The sequence below is a fragment of the Pteropus alecto genome, unplaced genomic scaffold (genome assembly GCF_000325575.1).
Source record: "Pteropus alecto unplaced genomic scaffold, ASM32557v1 scaffold333, whole genome shotgun sequence".
NCBI classification, from domain to species: Eukaryota; Metazoa; Chordata; class Mammalia; order Chiroptera; family Pteropodidae; genus Pteropus; species Pteropus alecto.
The window spans coordinates 1,642,033-1,651,535 of record NW_006433879.1 but is presented as its reverse complement, the minus strand read 5'-3'; the positions used below and the strand labels follow the sequence as shown (position 1 = coordinate 1,651,535).

Here is a 9,503-nt window from a genome sequence, read left to right as displayed (position 1 = left end):
GAACTTTCCATGTCTAACACAAGGTTAGTTATGCAGGAAGTGAAACATGAGACTGGTTTGTGTCCTCCCCAGGGTTGAGTCTAGAGAAAGGTGCCACCTTGCTGGCCCAGAAAGAAGATGCCATTGACAGCAGAGGGCGTTCTTACTGATGAATGGAAGGCAGACTGCCTGGGCCACTGGCTGGTGTTCTAAGGGTAAGTGGTGGGATGCAGAGTGACAGCAGCTTTTTGGAACCTGGTCACAGGTTCTGGAGAGCAGTTAATGAAGCAAGCAGGGCCCAGGGAAAAGAAATGTGTTCACCTGAGCTGGGGAGTCGCAGGTGTCTCCCTCTGGCATGAATGTAAATTCTGCAGGCTGCAGGCAGCTGAGGTCAGTGGATGAAGTGAGCTGAGAGGGATTGGGGCCACTCGATTCCAGCCCACCCACTCTTCCCCCTTTCTCTGTCTAACATGTCAGAAAAGCTGGCTAAACTAGAGTCTTTGCTCTTCTCACATTTCTACTCTGTTTGAGGGATTGTTCCTTACACCTTTCTAAGGGTCACTCTCTTCAGGTCTGCCTTTCCCCTCTTGATTGGACCCCATGCACACTCTACATGCTTCTGGTCTCATGATGAGCATCACAGGCAGTGGAGATGAAAGAGGTTTCCCTCCCTTCACCAAGTGAACCTCTGGGAATTGGCTGCTCAGAAATGAACCCTTCTGGGGCTCTCTGCACATCTAGTGCTAAGTGGTGAAGAGAAGCCAATCAGCCCTGGAGGCAAAAAGTATCTTTTTGATGTCTACCTCTCTGATTTCCTTAGGGACTTTTCACTTTTGCACACAATAAATTGAAAATTCCTCTGCAGGTTTTCATGGGGGTGAGCTCAGCTGAGTTATACCTGGATTGCTCTATTAGACTCAAGTGTCTTGTACCCACAGGTTTAGCAAATTCAACAATCGCAAGTGTCTTCCGCACATGAGAAAAAGGGATGAAATGAACTGAGCCCCTGACTCAACCTTCCAGGGCCAACTCTTGGGGCTCTCTGTCATATCAGGTGGCCAGCTTTTTACAGAGACGTCTGGATCTTGCTTGGGCATATGTCAGCTTAAGAAATGTGGGTGTTTCCTTGTGATGTTTCCCCTTCCCAAGGCCCACCCTCCCCAACATGTCTCTGCTAGGTAGCAGTGGTGGTATTTCTGTTGATGTTTCAACCTGTGGGAGAGTGCAGTCCAATGCCAGGCTTTCATTTCTGGACTGAGCTACTGGGCAAGGTTTCTCCATGTCACCTTGAATCATCAGTGAATAGTCCATACTCAGCTAAGTGAGTCCAGGCCAGCTTTATCAGGAGCTAGGAGGCTACTGGAGAGGTAGAGAGCTGAAATTCCCTAGGCACACCAGTTCACTTGGTCAAGGGAGCAAGTACCTTCTCTTTATCTCTCTTTAATATAAAACCTTATGAATTATTTATTTTAAAGTTCTCTGATTCTTTGGGCTATGTGATATTTTCAGTGAATAAACTGTTACAATTAAAAGAGGCCACAGTTTGTTAGACTTCGCTTGTTACAAAATCACTTTATTTCATTTTGTCTAGGCAGCCAGCAGCCCCTGCGTTAGCGTATCTACATGCCCATTTGTACTTGACAAAGTTGCACGGTTGTTTATGTCCTGACCTTAAACTTCCCTATGGCAGAGCTGCGGAAACTAGACAGTGGACCAGAAGAGAGGAGGTGACAGCCAATAAAAGGGGAGCCAGGGCGGGCTTCTAAAATGAGTTGCCTACAAACTGGGGGTTGGAGGACATTCATCAAAATCCAAATCGCCTGCACGACTTCCATTAGAAAAAGCAATCCCTGTTTGTAACACTTGATTCTCAGAGGAAACAAAAAGTAAACAATCACCCAGCTGTAAAACTATACATTTTAACAATTAAGTAAACAATGTGGAAGATTTCTGCCAACTATTTAATGGGAAAAAATGAAGAGGGATAGTAGTTTTCAGATTTTTTTTTTTTTGAAAAAAACGAAAGCCAAGTTTATTTGTTCATTTCTTACATTTGAAGTACTCCTCAATGACATCCTTGGCCTGAGACTCTTTGCTATAGCCATTAACTACCACACAACTGCAACCAACCACTTTCCGGAGTTTTCCCTCTCTGTCAATTTTACAATTCCCCTAGTTTCTTGTTGTCATCAACCTTAATTAGGTTGATTTGGTGTTCAACACAAAAGGCCTCCACCAACTTGACTACATAGGCTCATCACAGTTGAATGCAAGCACACACACATGGGACTGGCACTTGTCTAAGGCTTTGGCAGCTTCACAAATTCCATGTGCTAGGCCATCGTGGATGAGGGCAGTCTTCAGCACCTCTTATAAAGCAGTAGTAATGTCCATTACATCTCTAGCAACAATGCCTTCCTTGGCCACGGTGGTGGGTTACGAATGGAGCCGAATCTTGAATACACCCAAGCCTCCACCTCTACTCCACAGCCACAGAGAAAGAGATTTTTTTAAAACTTATTTTAAATTTATTTATTTATTTTTTTGGTGACATTGGTTAAAAAAATCCAATAAATTTCAGGTGTACAAATTAACAATAAGGCATATATATTGCATTTTGTGTTTCCCTCCCATGGTCAGATTTCTTTCTGTCACCACATATTTGACCCCTTTTACTCCATCTACCTCCTCCCCTCCTCCCCTCTGGTAACCACTAGTCTATTGTCCATGTCCATGAGTCTCTGTTTGTCCTGTTCATTTGTAGCTTTTACGTTTATAGCCCACATATAAGTGATATCATGGGGTTTTCAACTTTTCCTGTCTGGCTTATTTCGCTTAGCATGATTATCTCAAGGTCCATCATGGCAGAATTTCGTCTCTTTTTATGGCTGAGTAATATTCCATTATATATATGTACCATAGCTTCTTTATCCAATCATCTATCGTAGGACACTTTGGTTGATTCCATGTCCTGGTCACTGTGAATAATGCTGCTATGAACATCGATGTACAAATATATTTTTGAATATGGGTTTTTAAGTCTTTGGAGTAAATACCCAGTAGAGGTATTGCTGGATCATACGTTAGATCAATTCATTTTTTGAGGAATCTCTATACTGTTTTCTGTAGTGGTTGTACCAATTCGCAGTCCCACCAGCAGTGTATGACATGGTTCCTTTTTCTCTGCATCCTCTCCAGCATCTGTTATCACTTGTCCTGTTGATAACAGTTATTCTAACAAGTGTGAGATGGTATCTCATTGTGGCTTTGATTTGCATTTTCCTAATAGCTAGTGATGATGAACATCTTTTCATATTTTATGTTGGCTATTTGTATGTCTTCTTGGGAGAAGTGTCTGTTCATGTTCTCTGCCCATTTTTTTATTGGATTGTTTGTTTTTTGTTGTTTTTGTTTATTTTTTATTGAGTTGTATGAGTTCTTTGTATATTGACAAGATACAGCATTTATTTATGATCAAAACACTTAACAAAATTGGTATAGAAGGAAAGTATCTTACCATAATAAAGGACATCTATGACAAACCCTCAGCAAACGTTATACTTAATGGTGAAAAACTAAAAACCTTTCCTCTCAGATCAGAAACAAGACAAGCCTGTCCAATATCGCCACTGTTATTCAATATAACCTTGGAGGTCCTAGTGAGTGCAATTGGGCAAGAGAAAGATACAAAAGGCAGCCAAATAATGAAGAAGTCAAACTGTCACTACTTGCGGATGACATGATTAAATCAACGTTCAAAAATCCATAGCGTTCCTATACTCTAATAATGAAGTGTCAGAAAAAGAAGTGGAAAAAAATAATTCCTTTTGCAATTGCAAAAAAAGAATAAAATACTTAGGAATAAATCTAATGAAACATGTGAAGGATCTGTATAATGAAAACTATTAAAAGAAATCAAAGAAGATACACAGAAACGAAAAGATATTCCATGTTCTTGGATTGAAGAATCAACATAGTTAAAATGACCATATTACCGAAAGCATTATACAGATTTAATGCAATCCACATCAAAATCTCATTGGCGTTTTTTAAAGAAATGGAACAAAAAATCATCAGATTTGTATGGAAGCACAAAAGACCCTGAATCACCAAAGCCATCCTGAGAAAAAAGAACAAGGCTGGAAGCATCACTTTACTTGACTTCAAATTATACGACAAAGCGACAGTTATCAAAACGGCATGTTATTGGCAGAAGAACAAACACACAGACCAGTGGAACAGAATCAAGAGTCCAGAAGCAAACTCATGTTTATATGGGCAAATATAATTTTTGACCAAAAAAGCCAAACCATACTGTGGAGAAAGGGAAGCCTCTTCAATAAATGGTGCTGGGAAAACTGCAAAGCCACCTGCAAAAGCATGAAACTAGACTGTTGTCTATCACCACACTCATGGACCTTGAACTTAAAGAGGATTTTATGAATTTGACCTCAATGGCAGGGATAGTAAAAGCAAAATAAATGAATGGGACTACATCAAACTGAAAAGCTTCTGCTCAGCAAAAGAAACCGTCAACAAGAAAAAGAGACAACCATCTGAAAGGCTGAATATATCTGCAAGCAACACCTCTGATAAAGACCTAATATCCAAAATACACAGAGTTTTTTGGTTTTTTGTTTTTGTTTTTGTTTTTTAGCAGCAGAGGACTCTTCTATTTGTGTTATGAACTTAGTTGAGCTAGGTAGCCCCAAAGCGAAGGCTGTCACTCTGCTTCCCTCTTCTAGTTTGAAGTCTTTACTCTCTATTTCCTATTTCTAGGCTTTATCTAATTACCTTATTGCTAAATAATTGATTGAAACAATTATTAACACAAGAGTGCACAGGTAAGCCATCAGATAGGTCTCTGAAGCTTCATGAGAACAACTGCTTAGAGGTCCAAAAATATTCTGTATAGATCTTGGGAAGGTTGGGAGTGGGACTTTGATAATGCTAATCAAAAGCACAAGAGTTGATAGATAATCGAAGTATCAATTATTAATATGGTTGTGAGATGTCTCACACTCTCCTAGACAAGTGTTGGCATATTTTCTTTTTCTGAGCTGATTAAATTCAAACCAAAATGCTAGTTATTGTGCAAGAAATAGGGGCCAAAAGTATTATTCATCTTGAAGATGCACTGCCCACTGGATGGGCCCTGTGATTTTCTGTTCAGAGGCAGATAAGACAAGGATAGGAAATGCTGGATAAATAGCAGATGTATAAACAGAAGATTTTATTACCAAATAATAATTGGTAATGTGCTAATGGCTATTGTGAGCCACCACCCAGTGCAGAAACATCTAGCAATCAGTAATTTTTCTTAAATGTTATTATATTAATGCAGGCAATGAACACTGGATTTTTGTTTGTTTATTTGTTTGTTTTTGACAGAAGAGACTATTTCAAAAGATGTATTAACCATGTCTTTTATTTTCTTTACCCTGATGCTTTGACATCTTAGAACCTTGCTAACCCTGAAAATATTGTCCCTCCCAGACTAAGCCAATTATTAGAGATAGTAAACAACTTGCCTTGAGCATGACTATCAAACGCAAACCAGTGCAATGCAATTAAAATGCAAAATCCAGAGCCCAAATCCCCAACCACCTAGATTATGGCTCACACTCTGGGCCACAATCTACCTGTCCTAATCACCCAAAGGCCAGATACCAGACAACTAGGGATGGCCCCTATGCCCCAGAGTCTGCTGGAATTATTCAGCCAAGCCAATCCTAAATCTGTTTACCCTGCCTTTCAATCTCTTTCCCATGGAAACCAAGAGAAAGGTTCTTGCGCTTGTTTGCCCCCAACACTCCACCTCCTGACCCACCCTGGTGCTTCTCCAGGTGGCCCTGCAAGGTGTGCCCTTCTCCTCTGAGAAGTGTAACAAACTATCTTTTAAATGGCTGCCATCTCCTGATCTGTTGGCCTCACTACCTAAATAATAATAAAACCTATATTCTAAAGAAAAAAGTGTGAGCAATTGTATTCCTGGAAGTCAGAAATGACAGCCATATTATTTATAATTTCTGTAAGGATTTCTCCTTAGAATGTTCTTTATGAGAAGACAGAAAATATCTCTATACTGGAAACAAAGCACATTTGTTCTATGTCATTTTTTTTAAATTAAAGTAATACATAGTTAACAAATCAAATATTAAGGACTTATAATACAAAGTGAGTTTTTTCCCAGATGCCTTCATAACCCAGAACCATACTAGAGATTTTTCACTCTTTCTGTTGGTAGTTGTTCTGAGGAATACCTCCATCACTCTAAATAACAGACTTTTTCTCTATCAATCACTATCAATATACTTTATCCATCTAGCAATTGACATTCTGCTGGAAATGAAGAGGATTTAGTCCCCTTCCAACCAACCCCTTCCCTCCACTGCTCTGTAAAATGTTTGAGAATTACATTATTATTCTAACATTTCTATAGGTAGTATTGTAACTTTAAAAAACACTCTTGCCTTTTTTACTTGTAGTTTCATTTACTTTCGATGGACTCCCTTTGACTCTGGACTTTGTAAAATGAGGGTGTTAATTTCTTGGCGCTCTCTTCTATTTTTCTTCTCCATCTATCCACTCTTTCTTTAAGTCATCTTGACCATCCTGACTTCTGTCAGCTATGCTTTTACTAATGCCAATTAAGGTGACATAGTTCATACTTGCCGGCTCAAATTTCAAGTCCACTGTCAGTGTGCTACAACCACCAGACCAGGGCATCTTGAGAAGGGTACTGGGACATTTCCACTAGTGACTTTCTCTGCTCTCCTAGGCAAGCCACCCAATTCCTTGAAGCCTCTGATGCCTCATTCACTTTCTTTTGTAGGTTTAAAATGAAATGGACTAAGATCAAATGAGACCACATAGGTGAAAAACTGTATACACCCACACTGCTTTCCACTTGGAAGGCAGACAGTAATTCTGTCTTTCAAGAAGTCCATTAATGAGTTGGTTGTGATTCTCTTGTCCCTGGTATCACAACACTGTTACTACCAGGGAAAGGTTGATGTCCTCTGTGCCCTGTCATTGGGGAAGGAATACTATGGATTCCTCTCATGTCGTCTTATCACACAGTTCATAGATATTCTTACTTTCATGTGTTTTGAAGTATATATTTGAACTCAAGTCATATTTTGTGATTTTTTTAAAGGGCAAAGAGAGTAATTTCATCATTATTCAACCTTCTGGAGTAAACTGTTCTAATTTATTGATAATAAAATTCAATCCACTCTTCCTTAATACCCTTGTAGTCCCATTTGAATCCCATTTGAATCCCATTTGAATTTGGTCTTGCAATAAAACTTCCACTACCGCCGAAATGTTATTTAATACATGTCTTTGAATTGCACTCATAAACCCTAGAAAAGATTGTTCTATGTCTCAATCTGTTCATACATAGCACACCTCTTCCTTTCTAACTTGTTTTTCTCTCTCCGAGAATTGCTTTCTGTTTTTAGACTCTGATCCTCCTAACTAGGAAAATTTGATAGCTGGTTTTTTTTTAATTTTCTTCAAAATATTCATTACCCATAAACAAAGTTAACTTAGGCACATGATGCTTTATATTACTATACTATTCAAAGATGACAGTCTAAAAACACTAAGTGTTGGCACAGCAGCCAGTCTGATGAAGTGCCCTTATAGGTGACAAGATACCATGCTAAGGGATCTGCATCTGTTAGCTCCTTGAACTCTTAACAGCTACATCATCAATCTAATTTTACAGATGAAGAAACAAGACTCAGGAGATTCAACAGCTTGAGGTTAAATATGTGCCCAGGGACACATCTTGATTCCAGTTGGATGCATCTTCATGCCCAGTCTATCAAGGTGAGGATTAGAGGCCCACATGGACAGATCCCCTGGACTGGCATAACTTAATGATACTTGGTTTCATATACCTTATGAAAACTGTGTGACCATGTAGAACAAGTAACTGTGCTGAATGGTGATGGCAGTGGAAGCACTACACATAACTGCTATTTGCAAAGGATCATTCTGTCAGATAACCCAATTAATGTTCCTGCCCCGTCCTCAGAAATCCTCTAAGCCTCACAACACAAGAGACACCTGAGATATGGCTTCTACTGGAATGAGGAGATACGGAAGGGCAGGGAAGACAATGCCTGGTTATTTAAAATATTTCTATTTGTTAATTTTTCAATTTATTTGGTGACAGTAATAAATACAGAGAACTGGAATAATGCCATGTGCCATACAATATAGATATTTTTGTCCTAGTACGATTGCTGATGACATATTCCTCTTAATATGCTATATAAAAGGACTTTTTTAAAAGACTATGTTGTAGACAGATTGAATGCTTTGATCTGGAAGGATCCTCAATGTTCTCAGATGGAAGCACTGAACATCTCTACTGCAGTGAGTATGCCCCCTCTCTGACCCTCCTCTACATACGAAGATTTCCCTGATAGCCCATCTTAAACATTGACACTGTCTTGACCTCCTTTGTCATAGGCTTTGTTATTTCCTTTTTACTAAAAAATCTAGGGGTTGGTTCTTCTCCCAGGGATCACCACCCACTTGACACTTGTTACTCTGCTCAAGAGTCTAGGAACATTCCAGGCTCTCTACTTTTCTCCCTCTTTTCATTATCCAAGCCTCGACTCCCTGGTGCTAGTTTCTGGGTACCACTCTGCCTGTTTCACTGAGCTGACCGCAGCCCCCTCTGCAGAGGGCTCAGGTCCAATAGATTTCTGGCACTGGGAGATTAATTAGGTCCAGGGAAGCTGCGAACAGGTGACCATGAATGACTTGGCCATTTGTTGGCTGCTCTATCTCTATGATAGAATGCAAACATACATGCACGCACACACACACACACACACACACACACACACACACACACATTCACAATCATCATGGCCATCATGACCCATAAAACCATGGTCACTGGGATCTTAACTACAATAATGACAAGTAATTAGTTTAGCTACATCTCAAGTCAAGGACAAGTCAATAAACTAACCCTGAAGAATCAGAACTATTGACTACATGTAATTCCAAGGAGCTCAGGCTCCATCCCAAAGGCTTGTCTGTCACTAATGCTGGCCAGATGCTGAGTCATTTAGTTTCTGGCAATTAGGCATCTTTTGCTCAAGCAAAAAATAGCCAGATAAAAATCTGATGAGGTTAGCCAATAATAACAATATGAACAGTAATAATTAATTTGCATTATAATCTCTAGATCTTAAACCACCTCTGTTTATTTCTTTATGTATTTATGTACTCATTCATTAATTTATTCATTAACTTAATGAATATTTTTAGAGCTCAAAAGATGGGTAAAGTTCTGTACTGGATATTGGGTTACAGAGATGGCCCTTGCTAAAAAGGAACTCAAAATTTCTGAAGGTCACTATTAACATAAGGATTCACAGCCCACAGTTGAAATGTCATGAAGGAAGTTACACAGGTGCCATGGGAACAGTGTGTGGGACTGGAGAACTCTACTTCTGTATGAGTTCCTTCAGGCCTATCCTTATCTCTCCATC

General features: G+C 39.5%; 1 pseudogene; it reads right to left on the bottom strand.

The window, feature by feature from the left end:
- Window positions 1–2,010: 2,010 nt before the first annotated feature.
- LOC102881106 lies at window positions 2,011–2,400 on the bottom strand (annotated as a pseudogene).
- Window positions 2,401–9,503: the final 7,103 nt, after the last annotated feature.